Below are 15,476 nucleotides of genomic sequence, written 5' to 3' on the forward strand. Positions count from 1 at the left end.
CCTATGCTTCAAATATAAGGCACCCTCGTTACTAATTGGGGTGACTTTGAAAATGTTCAAAAGAAAATGCAAAAGTTTAAAGTTGTCAAGTATTGAAATGCCAAACATCAAAAGAAATGGCAAAAAAGAAAATGTTCTCAAATGTTATATGCCACAAGAAATTGGGGGGGGGGAAACAACAACAAAAGCAAACTCCCAAATGAAACTCAAATCCTATTGATCCCTTTATCCATCATATCATTTTTGTGCATGGTAGAGAGGGGACGACCCTTCTTCTTGTCTAGGCAAGAAGGGGAATTCCGCGATCCTCCAGTGTTTCTAACACCATAGGGAGTCTATTCTTGACAAAAGCATTTAACGATTGAGGACAAAGGTACCCTAGCTTGACACAATTTGGAGGTGATTTATTGGTATCCTTCTAGGCTTAGTAGTTTGAAGAAACTATATCTATGAAGGAGTGTGTACCCTTGAATTTCTTCCCCTTTAGATAATTTCCGCCACTTAGATGAGGAAAGTGGCTATTCCTTTTCTAGATGCATCCATTACTTGATTTTGTGTGCTTTAAAGATCTGATGTGTCCCATTTTGGCAAGACCCACCTTGCCTTGTGAGAAGACATCCTACCTCATGGTTGTCTTGTTGTGAGTTGAAGGGGCGGAGTGAGACCCGCCAATTGTCTCATATCAGCTATATTAGTAGGTTAGTTTAAATAAGGGTCCTAGTTTTGTCACCTCTTTACTCGGGACGAGCAAAGGTTCGGTTTGGGGATATTTGATGTGACCAATATTTGAGCATATTTAGTCCCCGAATTAGCCTCGTTCCTATGCTTTTTATTACATATTTGGGTCATTTACTATCTTTAGTCCTTTGTTTTGCATATTCTTTGAGGTTTTGTTCCCTATGTAGGAGAGGAGTGCAAACCTTGCATTTTCATGGCAAAATAGAGCTAAATTGATCGAATCTAATGACCAAGCATCAAAGTGAAGACAAGACTAGAAGACCTTTGTAAATAATGTAGTAGATGGGCAATGATGAAGAAGATCCTTGCATCTCCGACAAGATCCCGGAGGATTGTTGGAAGAAGAAAAGAAGGAAAGAAGAAAAAGCTCACTGGACTGGAATCCGTTCGTGCCAGCACCAAACCGCTCGTCCAAGAACTCCACAATCCGAGCGTCCCACCTACCAAGCCGCTCGTCCACCACCTGCACAATCCGCTCGTCCCGACCCTTTGGACGCTCGGATTGTTCTCCAGTGCAGCCCGACTTCTTCTTGTTCTACTCGGGATGCGCATATTTTCGAAAGACTAGCAAAAAGGAGACTCGCATCATTCCTCGAGAGGAGCATTTCCTCAACTTTTCTTAGGGACTTAATCGTCATTTAAGCCCTTAGTAACCCTAATTTGTGCACCTAATCCCCATTATAAATACCCCATTATACTAATTAGATTATCATGTTCTTCTTATCAATCTTTAGTGTAGTTTATATTATTCTAATCTCTCTTTAATCTTGTAATCAACTTTTAATCAAGTATTAATACAAATCTCATTTCCTTAATTTCTCTATTGTTCATCCTTTATTTTGAGTAATTGAAGAATATTTGGGTTTATTTGGAGGATTGACAACCTTCCAATAATTCATCAAGTACTTCTATTATTCTTTGCTTATTATTTTAGAATCATCATTAGGTATAATTCTCTTAATCTCTTTTTAATTATTGTTAATCATCTTTACTTATTTATCATGTTTTGCTTTGTTGATATGATTGACAACCTTGTTAACATGTTAAACTTGATAATGAGTGAGTAGTTTCCTTAACTAGGGTTAATGGGGAATTAGGGGAACCCAACATGGGGAATGAGTCATGCTTAATCTAATATGTTCACATAATTTATTTTCTTGCTTGTTGTGATCTCAACTTATGTACATGTTATGTTTGATGAAATGCGAGCCTATGAATCCTTGCATTTTTATCCATCACTTACCTTTTCCATGAGACATGTAAGACATAAACTAACTCGAGTCTCATTAGACCATGCATATAGTTGAGTATGGAGGATTAAGTCGACTTGTAGGTGTTGTTCAATCTACTCGATTCGGCTCTGGGACCCAAACCTTCCTAGGATTGTAAGATATAAACCAACTCGATCCTATCACAACAATAATTGCTTGCTTATAATTTGAGAATATGTTTGTATGACCAATTCCCATGAATCCCCTATGAATCCATGACACCCTAGTGCTTTTAATCAATTTTTTACATCTCATTTTAGTCATCTTGCTTGTTTACTTTTATTGTTCTTTAGTTTAGTGATCTTCTTATCTCAACCCAAATTGTGACACCCTTAGGCACCACTACTTGCAATCGAAATCTTACATCAATATCCTTCCCTTGGGATCCGACCTTTACTTGCCTCTTTACTAATAGGAGAGTTGTTTGTGAAGATTATAAATATTGTTTCGGTCTAGTACTCCTAACGACATGTAATCGAAATCTAAGCTCAAAGCGGACCGACCACTAGTTGGTCGTCCTCTTTCACGCTTTGTTCAGCCATCAACTCTCACTCACATCATCATCATCATCATTATCATCATCATCATCATCATCATCATCATCATCATCATCATCATCATGTTTCTCCATGGACCCAGAGGCATCATCATCATCATCATCCTCTTCTTCTTCACTTGAACTTTGCTCATTATCATCATGGCTAGATTCACTACCTTCCCCATCCTCATCATTAACATCCTCCTCACTCCTAGTTGCCCGGACATCCCTTTCTTCATCTTAAGAAGCTTGAGGAAAGAACACTTTCCTATCCACCCAATCCGGCAAAGAACTCTTAGGATCAAGGAGTCCTTGCCTAGCAAGATGGTAGAGGGGTGGATATTGGGTGTAATAAGCATTCACCCTATGGATATGCTTCGATAGCTTCATCATATAATCATCGCCCTCCACAACATTAGGATCATTTGTTGTGAGTTCTTGGTAGGCAACGGGATATGGTGGTGTAACAATGGAGGAGGGCTCTTCAATCGGATTTTGTTGTTGGTTGATGATGTTCTTGGAAAGTTTTGAAATGGGGAGAAGGTAGTAGCTTCGTCGAGTAGAAATTCTGCATATTTTCCCGGGCAAGATAAACGAATTGGCATCCTTGATCATCTATTCATATCCTTGGGCGGAGTTATCATGATTTACCCAATGGAACTTGTGAATCAAAGTACTCATGTCAAGGAGGTTGCCACCTTTAACCGGTTTGTAGATGTTGTTGTCATTGAATTTCGGGTTAAAGTGCTTGGCCAATCTCGTTATCAAGCCTCCATTCACAATGAAAGCCGCTTTCTCTTTCCCTTCCTTGAAGTCCAACCACCTCTTAATCAACAATTGAAGAATATTATATTCATTCTTTGATTTCCTTTGGGCATTCATCTTGGAATATAAGTAGGTTAGGTCGAGTTCGGTCATGTGTGTAGCTTCTTTTCTAGCAATCAAGGTATTGGAAATTGTGGACAATGGGCCCACGGGGGCGCTTGGGAGGAGAAGAAGCGTTTGCATTTGTGGAGTCGCCACCAATTTTTATGGGAAATTAGAACCGTTCGAATACCTCGTGTCATATCAAGACACAAAGTAGAGACATGAACACCAAGCAATCGTTACCCTTAGCATTCTATGTCTAGAATGACTCTCGTGGATGCCAATGAACACGGATGTTCACAGAGATCTGGAGTAAAGGGGTGAGGGTACGTAATAGGAAGCTCTTTTGATCGAACACCTAATCCCGCCCGCCTCGATGGCGGCCTCTACTAATGATTAGGGTCATCATCTATACTCGATATATCGTCGATTATATGCATGCAATGCAACATCCAAGTTTTAATCCTAGCATGTGAGAATTAGACTAAGTCGGTTAACACGTAATTTAATCATACAATTAATGTCGAAGTAGGATTTAGCGTTCAATTACATATGAAGGCATACAAATGATACAAGAAATATGACAAATACAATAAAGGAAAATTACAATAATGAAAATTATAATAATTACATTGGGTTCATTGATTTATGTCGAAAATACCTTTAAAATGGATAATTTGAGAAAAAGAATAAAAGAAAGAATTAACGAACAGATCAGTAGGCGATAATACGGATAATAGTTAATTATACGTAAGCTAATTAAACTAGGTCAAGGCAGAATGGAAGTTCAGAGACAGAAATCAACCTGGAACAGGCGCAGCAAGATTGCGCCCTTTGGAAGAGGCGCAACGATTCTTTGCGTCTGTTTCAAGGGTGAGTTTCTGGGCGTGTGAAGCCGAATCGCAAATCGTTAATGTTAATTGATGAATTTAAGGATTGATTAATATATTTACTCGGATGGAAGTGATTTAATGCATTAATTACATATGAATAGGTCATAAAAGCGATAAAACATGGATGCGACGGATGCAAACGAATTAATTACATGGATGAATGATTGATTAGTGACATGGGTGAACAAAATAAGCTAAACATGATGAATTAATGACAAATTAATAACAAATATGACAAAAGACAGATGAAATATATCAAAGATTGAATTCCAGAAACTCAATATGAACAAATCGAATTTCTACAACCCGGATTGAATTTAATGACGAAAACCCGCAAATATTGGATTATAAGGGATTTAAATCGGATTTTAATGATGAATTAAACGTGTTAATGATGTTGATTAATATACATGTGAAATTATCATGCTATTGTATCAAAGAATTAAAGAAAACAAATGAAAACGAACAAAAGTTGACGAATTGCAGATGACGAAGGAAGAAGAAAGGAAGCAGGAACTGCGGCAGCCTCACGAAGAGGCGCAACAGGTACTGCGCTCCTTCGAAGAGGCGCAGCAGTTGCTGCGTCCTTTCCCGACGGTTTGTCTTCTGGAAATCCGTAAAAAGAGATTTTAAACGAGGTTTTAGAAATCGGTTTTAAGAGGTATTTTCGACATAAACCTTACAATTGATACAAAAAGTAAATAACAATAATAAAAGAGAAATTATACACCCTCAGACTTACATGTTTGATGAAACGAGATGAACTAAGTGTTAGGTTCATATACCTATTATTAGACTCCTCTAATAGTGAACTAATTAACTTGTTAATTATTTGTTCTTTAGATCTAGTGCATGCATAAAAAAATGAAAGATTTATAAGAAAAACAATGTTCCTTACATTGTTATATGGTTCGAAATATATGGACACAAGTAAGGTCACCTTCCTTCACTTGTTCTTGAGCTAAATGTGATGGATGATCCTCCTAAGACTCCAAGTATAGAAGCCACTCCAATAAATTGCACCCAAGATTAATCCCAAAAATTCCACTAATATTAACTAGATATATAGTAGAAATATTACCTTAATAATACTAATATTCTTGTATTACTACCTCTGGTAATATATGATGAGTGTATTAGTATTTTTAGAGAGTTCTTGCTCTTGCATGTGAGGAAAATTAGAGTAAAACAAGTAAAAACTAGAGACACAAAAATGAGCAAAATTTTGCCCATTTAAGGAGCCAAAACCGGTTGGCATAAGCAAAGGGGGAATCTTGCCCTTTTGTTTTTACTTGTTTGTATAGTGTAGGTAGAGTGTAGGAAGCCTAGGTGTAAGATGTAGCATGTAAAGGCTAGTGTGATGTGTCACAATCACACAATAACCAACATCAACATAAGACAAAAGAGCATCTTATGTGCTCTTATTATAGCCGAAAATTTGGTCCTTATTTGGTCCATTTTTGCAGTCATATGTTTAATTATCTTACATAATTAATTATTAATGTAATCATTTAACACTTAAATATTACAATTAATAATATAATATACACTCCACTTTTTGAGTACTATACTACCATTATATCATCATATAATGGGTCTCATAATTACTAGTTAGTTAAAATTACTTCTTGTAACTTTAAATAACTAATTACCTCTACCTCAAAACTTATATAATACCTCAACAAATTTAGTAATAAAACACTTAATTACTAAATTTAATCTTATTTAATCACATTAAAATAAGACGCAAAATTGCACTCCCATAATTAAGGAATTAATTAATTCGTATCGCATACAATTAATTAAATATCTATTTGGGCCTCATCCTATAGGTGTGACCTAAAGGGATCAACTGACCACCACCGTCACACGACAGTAATGTCAAACTCTAGTTAGCCAATCATTACCGATTAATGACGGTCAGTCGACTGTATAAAGAATCATCCCTCACGTATTCTTAATATGAGATTTAATAATGATATTTAAATCATGTGATCGCACTATTGTTGAGGACACATTTCCCAACAATCTCCCACTTGTCCTCGACAAGTGTGCGTCACCAATTCTCTTGTCCTATTACAATGTCCCACTCAATGCAAGGTGTCTTGCAGGTCGTACTTACATTTGATCATATCTTGAGTGATTTTCTCGATCTGGAGATTAACTGTCTGACCGGAATTATCTATTATAGATGCCTTCCGAGCGTGGCCACGCATTTCCAGTTAACTACTCCTCGAGTGGCCTTGAGATTTCAAACAACCCTGACAAGGGGTGGACAATTCCTATCGCCCTATTCCCTTCGTTAAGCCACAATCCATCATAACCCAAAATATACCCAGTTTGACCTCATTTACGAAATCGTAGAGTATAAATCAAAGCTAATCAGAAGTTGTGCCAACTTGGGTGAATAGTCTCTAGTCAAAAGAATTGACTCATAAGAATACTATAGTAGCTCTTGCCACGACCAGGCTTTATGAATTACCAGAACTCTATAAGCGGTCACTGCCCGACAGAATATCCCATACAGTCTGCCTATGTGATCGACTAGTCATCCCATATGACTCTATGGCACTTGAACTTGCTATCAATCGCATCACACTCTAGTCACTTCGAGACGTCACCTCATATAAGTAACTAGGGGCGAATATCATGTCAATCCAGTTCACTTTAATGGGGTTCAATTTGTCTCTACAACCCATTCGGATACGACAAGGTAGCGGGTGAGTTTAATAAAACTCAAACGATAAATATGATTATCACATATGAATAGTCAATACACTATTACTACTTCATATTCTATAATCTATAGTGTATTATTAACACTAGTTTATGAGCAATAAAAGCTTGGAAAGCAGATATATCCGATATCCATAAATTCCAACTTTATCAATTGCTATTTCCTTCAATTCAATGTCATCTCTAATGACATGAATTTTTCAAAGTATGTGTCTAGACTTCTTACTAGACTTGAGCTCTTTAACTTGAAAGAAGCTTCCACTGTTATCGCATAACTTGTGATAAAGTCATTTGTGGAGAGATTCACTCTTAATCCCTTCGTTGACTATTTTATCACTATTTTACTTAGATTCTTTTTGTAGAATCTGCAATGCGCGAAACTAAAACACTTTTCTTATTTTCTTACTCCATTGTCAATAACATTAGCTTAGGATTTCATCAAATCCTTTTAAGCTTGGAAACTAAAGTTTGTGCAACCCTTCAATACCTAACTTAGTTTATCATCCAAACATGTGTACAAGTCATCAATTGTACTTTAAGGCTTTCACAAGCCCATCTTATGAATTAACTTATTATTGACTCATAATGTACCTAGCATATAGTACATCACAACACGTGCGTCTGTTGGCATACATAATCGTTCTAATGGCGGAAACATTAGCAATCGATTTCATGTAATGAACAACTTAATGGGTTCAGTGAACGACTATGATTCCATCATAGTAATTCCACTTTCATCATCATGAATAAGCCATTCAACTTTGTTGTTGTACAACAGATGTGAAATATCTTATCCTCATAAGATTCTCAACTCTATACCAATATTCTCTCACATAGATTCAAAATCTAGAATACTTTGCATCCCATTCCAAGTGTCCCAATTACTCTTGCCAGAAGAGAACATTGGTACATTATGCTCAATACGTAATATGTTATCAACATATAAGACATAGAGAAACAATTCTAGCTCCCACTTAACTTCATGTATATCATGATTCTTCAATCATGTGAATGAAACAATTCACGATAATCAGATGAACGTAAAGTATAATCCTTTAATGCTTGCTTAAGACCATCCTAGGTTTACTTAAGAAAGCTTCGCATAAGATGTTAGGATTCTTAGATCTTCATCTAAGGTTTCGTGTTTCAAATACTTTCTTCTCTAAATTCCCATTTTAGAAAAGCGAATTTTATTTGCCATTCATCATTAAAATGAAATGCGGCAATTTCTAACACAATTTATCTTGATCAATATCTTCATGTAAATCTTATGCATTTGTGTACTCCAAAGCTCTATTTACCTTTGAGGAGACCCTCGTCTTAAAGTAAATCTACTCTTGAGTAACAATTTTCGGATTGTAATGCTTCGGCTCGTATGTAACAAGGTCATAATACAATCACTTTCACAAAGTAATTTTTGAACAATAAGACATGTGCGATAAACTCCCACTGAACTATGCTCTCATTCTATCTTCATAGACAATAGTTCAACTACACACCAACTCTATAATTCTATTACTTTCACAAAGTAACATTTTAACTATAAGAGATGTTTGTGACGATACAATCTTCTCCCACTCTATCTCTCAGAAATACATCTAATTTCTTGAGAGATAGCTTTGTGAGGCACAAACATATATATTTAACGAAGTGTTAGGAGTTTTCAAAAGGCCATCCTAACATGGCAGCTTGATACATGTAAAATGGCAGTCTGATCCATGTAATTTGGTTTAATAGACTCTCTATTATAGGTATCTCATGGTTGACGATCCGATTAGAATTACTTGTCCGTATTGGATTACAAATTCCTAAAATTGAGTTCAAGAACTCAAACCAACTCATATTAGTTTGATCTTATGGGTAATGACACTAGGTCATAATTGATGTGACCATAATTAGCGCATATTTAGCCCCCGAATTAGCCTTGTTCCCATGCTTTTTAGTGCATATTTGGGTCATTTATTATCTTTAGTTCTTTGTTTTGCATATTCTTTGAGATTTTGATCCCTTGGTAGGAAAGGAGTAAGAATCTTGCATTTTCATGGCAAAACGAGACTAAATTGATTGAATCCAATGACCAAGCATTAAGGAGAGACAAGATTAGAAGGCCTTTGTACATATTATAGTAGATGAGCAATGTTGAGAAAGGATCCTTGAGTCCCCAAGGAAATCCCCAAGGAATTTATGAAGAAAAGGGAAGAAAAGAAGAAAAAATGTTGCTGAGGAACAATCCGTGCGGATTGTCTACAATCCGGCCGTTCTCCACATGCACAATCCGTGCGGTTTCATCCCAAGACGCTCGGGTTTGCAGCCACCACAATCCGCCCGGATTCACCTGAAGCCGCCCGTGTTCCACCGCCAGAATCCGCCCGTCCCGACTCCAAAACGCACGGATTCCTGTACAGCACAATTTCGTCTTCTCCAAGCTACAAAGAAAGAAGCCCTTCCTTCGAAAAATACCGGCTCCTCCCTACTCAATCTAAAAAGTGTAATTACTAGTTTAGCCCTTAGTTAACCCTAATGCATCCCCCTAATTTCCACTATAAATACCCCATTAGTCTAATTAGAAGAGCATGTTCTTCTTATCAATTCTTAGAGTAGTTAATATCAATCAAATCTCTCTTTAGTTTTGTAATCAACAATTAATCAAGTTTTAATACAAGTTTTATTTCCGTAATCTTTCTCTTTTGTTCATCCTTTATTTTTGGGTAATTGAAGATTATTTGGGTTATTATTGGGAGATTGACAACCTCTCAATCAAGCATCAAGTACTTCTTTTATCTTTGCTTTATTATTGGAATCATTAGTAGGTATAATTCTCTTAATCCCTTTTTAATTATTGTTAATTACTTTCATTTATTCATCATGTTTCATTTTGTTGGTATGATTGACAACCTTGCTAGCATGATCAACATGATAATGAGTGAGTAGTCTCTTAGCTAGGGTTAATGGGTGATTAGGGGAAACCAACATGGGGAATGATTCATGCTTAAATTAATATGCTTTCATGTTTTATTTGCTTGCTTGTTTTGATCTCAACTCATGCACATGTTATGTTTGATGAAATGCGAGCCTATGAATCCTTGCATTTTTTACCCATCACCTATCTTTTCAATGAGACTTGTAAGACATAAACCAACTCGAGTCCCATTAGACCATGCATGTTGTTGAGTAGGGAAGACTAAGTTGACTTGTAGGTGTTGTACAATCTAATCGATTCGGCTCCGGGACCCAAACTTTCCTAGGATTGTAAGATATAACCCAACTCAATCCATCACAACAATAATTGCTTGCTTATAATTTGAGAACATGTTTGTATGATCAATTCCCATGATTCCCCTATGACCCCATGACACCCTAGTGCTTTTTATCAATTGTTTACAACCCTTTTAATTCATCTTGCTTGTTTATTTTCATTGCTATTTTAGTTAGTGACCTTCTACATCAACCCAAATTGTGACACCCGTAAGACACCACTAGTTTCAATAGAAATCTCATCTCAATTCCCGTCCCTTGGGATCCGACCTTTACTTGCCTCTTTACTAATTGTAGAGTTGTTTGTGAAGCTATAAATTGTGTTTTGATTCGGACGTGACCCAACGACCACATCTATTTAATTGTGAACACGAAACGGACAGATCAAAAATGGCGCCGTTGCCGGGGACGGTGTTAGCTTGATTTAGATTTTCTTATATTGTTATTATTTGAGAGGTATTAGTGAGGTTGTAGATATTCAACCAACTATTGAGTTCATCAACCCTTTTGCAAGAGAAGGTGAGGAGAACCCATTAGAAAATACCACCCAAAATCAACCTACAATGCCTAAGTTTTCATCACATTCCGTACCCACCGAGGAGAACCTACCCAATGGTACTCCCACACCACAACATCTAACCGGAAATTTTATTGCCAAATCCGCCTTTATCCAATTAGTCGAAAGGAGCCAATTTGGAGGGATGCCTAGTGAATACCCTCATTCTCATATGGAAACCTTTTGTGACTATTGTGATGCGATTTCTCAAACCGGTGTAACTCAAGACCAAATTCGATGGGTCTTATTTCCTTTTTCTCTAATTGGCACCGCGAAACAATGGTTGAAGGGCCTTGATAAGGCCACTCTCGGAATTGATTCTTGGAAGAAGTTGGCTCTAGCTTTCTACAAAAAATTCTACCCACCGGAAAAGACTAACATGCTAAGAGCTCAAATTACGGGTTTTAAGCAAAGGGATGAAGAATCTTTGTATGAAGCTTGGGAGCGGTTCAAGGGAATTTGTCGCTCATGTCCTCACCATGGACTTAGCGAATGGTTCTTGGTACAAAAATTTTGGAACGGTTTATATGAAGATTCAAGGAACATTCTCAACATGGGATCAAATGGAATGTTCACCGAAGTTGATGACAATCAAACATGGAACAAAATTGAGGAAATGACGGTCCATAACTCACAATATAGTAGACCTCGCAAGGCTACTAGAGGAGAAAAGCATGAAGTGGATTCCGTTACTCAATTGGGTGCTCAACTTAGTGCTCACATTGACACAATCAATTTGAAGTTTGAAAAAGCTATGGCTAGTCTTGAAGAAGTCTCAAAATCACCAAAGCATCATGTTAATGCCATGACGGCATCTTCATCAATCCCAAGTGGGATATGTGAGAATTATGGAACTTTGGGACATGACTAAAGTGAATGTAGGGGAACAAATGAACAAGTGAATGCTTTCCAAGCATACAAGAGTGGTACCCCTTATTCCAACTATTACAATGAAAACACCAAATTCCATCCAAATCTCTCATACAAAAGCCAAAATGTTCAAAACCCTCAAACAACATACACCCCACCTCCCATGAGAAACCAAAATCAAAGACCCTTTTACAACCAAAACCAAGGTTACCAAAATCAAAATCCATACAATCACCAAAATGACCAAGGTTTTGATGTTCAAAAAGCGGTCCTCCAAATGCAAAAGAATCAACAAGAATTTTTCACTCAAATGCAAAAAGATAGTCAAGCAAAGGAAACCACCATCAATAACATCCTAGCTCACACCAAGATGTTGGAAACCCAATTGACTCAACTAGCATCTTCAAGCTCACAAAGACAAAAGGGGCAATTACCACCTCAAAGTAATCCTCCAAGACATGAAACGGTTAGTGCCATTCACTTGAGAAGTGGTACAAGGTATGAAGCACCGAAGAAGCAAGTTGAGGATGAAGTTGTGGAAGCTAGTGATAAGGAAGAAATTGTGCAAAATTCCAAAGATGGAGAATCATCAAAAGAAGAAATTTCAAAGAAAAATGAAGACAAGGTCAAGGAGAAGGAGCCCATTGTGATTAGACTTCCTTTTCCAAGTCGTCAAGCCAAGCCCAAATTTGATGACCAACTTGGAAAGTTTATGGAAATTGTGAAGAATTTGGAAGTCTCGATTCCTTTCACGGAATTAATCAATCACGTGCCGGCCTATGCGAAATACATGAAAGACATCCTCACAAAGAAGAAGTCGATCCGGAAGCTTAAGACTATCGCCTTCACTAAGGTGAGTAGTGCAATACTTCAAGGGAGTTCACCTCCAAAACTAAAGGATCCGGGAAGCTTCTCAATACCGTGTACCATTGGCGACACCACAATCAACAAAGCCTTATATGATCTAGGGGCTAGTGTGAGTGTTATGCCGTACTCGGTGAGTAAAAGGGTGGGGATGGGAGAGCTTAAATGCACCAATATCACACTCCAAATGGCCGATAGATCGACGAAGACACCATTAGGGATATGGGAAGATGTTCCCATACGAATTGGGAAGTTTTTCATCCCGGTGGACTTTGTCATTGTTGATATGGAGGAAGATTCCAACATTCCAATCATTCTAGGAAGACCTTTCTTACACACCGCGGGTGCGGTGATTGATGTGAAACATGGTGAGCTCACTCTAGAAGTGGGAGATGAAAGCATAACCTTTAATCTTGACAAGACTATGAGAGCTCCTCGTTTGCATGAACCGTGTTTCATGATTGATCATTATAGCCAGAAGGATGATAGGAAGAAGTCGGAACTTCAATGGAAGAAGAAAATTGAAGATGCTCCATTCAAAGAGCAAGTGAATTGTGACAAGGAGAGCTTGCAAAGCTCATCAAAATTAAGCAAAGAAGAAGAGGATGGCCTCATTGGCCAAGAAAAGAAATTGGGAGAGTTGTCTCCATCAAATCAAGAGATTTTCAATGATCAACTTAATGAAGTTTGTGGTCTTTGGGACGACGAATTTGAAGGGATTTTTAATCCCTACATTGGTAATGCCATCGATCAAGACCGACAACAAGGGCCAAGGTCTATTGAAGAGCTTTATAACGATAATGAACAAGCTTTTGATTGTTTCTTCAAGGTGTTGAGCAACATCAACAACACCTTGGACATGCTTGACATCTCATCAAGAATGAGATTTTGGTGGAGTCCTCCCTAAACCACCACTTGTAAATATTTCTAACTCCCTAACTCGCATTTCAATTCTTATATTGCATTTTTGTCATCTTTGGATTTTTATACTTTGATCAAGATAATTGTCATGTTTGAGAGAAGTGAGGGAGGGACTAATAATTTCAATTGATGTGTAGTGCTTTAGCTTAGTGTGGGGATGGCAATTGCCTAGGCTATCCATGCCTTAGTAGTGCCACCACAATGAAGAACACACGATATGAAGAAGAATGAAAGAATGACAAGGGATATGCATTGTACACGGATGGAACTGAATCCGGGTACAAAGGGGTCGAATCCGAGCGGATTCAGGAGAATCCGCCCGTCTTCGGGCAATACGGACGTGTTGGGTAGAAGACGCACGTCCCTCTAAGCTGAACTTTTGAAATATTTTTGACTGTAAGAGAATCCGGGCGTCCTGAATACAAATCCGCTCGTCTCTGAAAATCCGCCCGTCTTGAAAGGAAGACGCCTGTCTTCTTGGCTGAGGAAAACAAGAAAAATCCCTGTGAAGGAATCCGCCCGTCTTCTGAAAAATCCGCCCGTCCCGTGTCTGCGAATCCGAGCGTCTTCACTAAAAGACGCCCGTCTTTAGGCGAGTTTTTCCCAACCCAGAAAAGGCAGAATCCGCCCGTCCCGAGCAGAAACCGCACGGATTGCCCCTGCAGTTCGAATTTTTTTGGGCTTTATAAAACCCCTCCCACCTTCATTTCTTCATTCCTTCATTCATAACACTACTCAAAAACATCAAAACCCTCATCCTCTCCATCACAAAAACAAAATTCCTCAACTACATTCACCAAAATCAAATCAAAACATCCTTTTAACAACAAATCAATCACTCCTTTTTCAATAAAAATCAAAACCAAGCACAAAATCTTCAACCTTTGAGTCGATTTTTGAATTCATAAAGGCAAAGCCTTTCACCTTTAAATCGATTTGGGTACACTACAAATTGAAGATTTTTCACTCTTTTCTTGGTTAATTCATCAATGGCAAGGACTAAGGGAGCAACAAAGGAAACAAAGGCAAAGGCACCAAAGGCAAAGACACTTTCATCAAAGCAAAAGGCTCTTCAAGCAAAGAAAGCATTGGCTATGGTGGTAGCAAACCCAAACTTGTAAGTGCAACAACAACAACAACCTTCTATGGGAGCAACAACATCTACTACTCCGGAAATTGAGCAACTTTTGCACTATCCAGAGGTAACTTTTATTTCCAAAACCCATAGAGATACTTTTGCCAAGTTTGCTAGGAAATCATTTTAATCCACCAAGTTTATTTGTGAAGATACCTTAGATAATTTGGGTGTCCTTGAGCAAACTAGAGCCTTCTTTAAAGCAATGGGGTTGAAGAAATTGTTTGAATCAAAAGAATTGACATACCCCTCCCTTACCTTGGAGTTTTTGAGTTCTTTGAAAGTCAACAAAGTTGAGACTAGGGAGAACCTCGAGTTTCGTCTAGCTAATGTTAGTAGATGCATTTCCTTTAGGGAATTGGGTGAAGCTTTGGGTCTTAGTGATGAACCAAGTTATTTTAAGAATTTTGGAAAGTATGACCCCGACCCTCTTTGGGAGGCAATTTCCGGAAGGAAATTTGAGGACTTTCATGCGAGTCGTGCTCTTTTAGTCCACCATCCGGGCATAAGAGTATGGCACAAGGTCATAGGAAACACCATCATTGCAAGAAAAGATACCAACTATTTCACCAAACTTTATTTTGTTCTTCTTGAGTCGGCTTTGAACATTGGAAGAGTACACACCAAGCCTTTCAACTCTTTAAGGCTTTTGGTAGATAGATGGCTCAACATTGATTGTGGGAAGAAAGACACTACCGTTATTGTGAATGGCGGCCTAGTCACTATCCTAGCTAAATACTTTGATCCTAACTTCAACAAAGATAACAAGTATGAGGCGAAATAGGGTGGTCATCTTGTTGATATGCATACTATGATACACAAGTACAAGTGG

General features: G+C 37.8%; 1 protein-coding gene and 1 non-coding gene across 2 annotated transcripts in view; one reads left to right on the top strand and one right to left on the bottom strand.

Annotated features, from left to right (window-relative positions):
* LOC141588401 (uncharacterized) overlaps positions 1-15,476 on the top strand; it is a 98,091-nt gene that overhangs the window by 44,964 nt on the left and 37,651 nt on the right. The window lies entirely within an intron of this gene.
* LOC141589065 (small nucleolar RNA R71) lies at positions 11,234-11,340 on the bottom strand. The gene has a single exon (XR_012520019.1). It is a non-coding gene; the product is annotated as a small nucleolar RNA R71 (small nucleolar RNA).

Source organism: Silene latifolia, chromosome 6 (genome assembly GCF_048544455.1).
Source record: "Silene latifolia isolate original U9 population chromosome 6, ASM4854445v1, whole genome shotgun sequence".
Lineage (NCBI taxonomy): Eukaryota > Viridiplantae > Streptophyta > Magnoliopsida > Caryophyllales > Caryophyllaceae > Silene > Silene latifolia.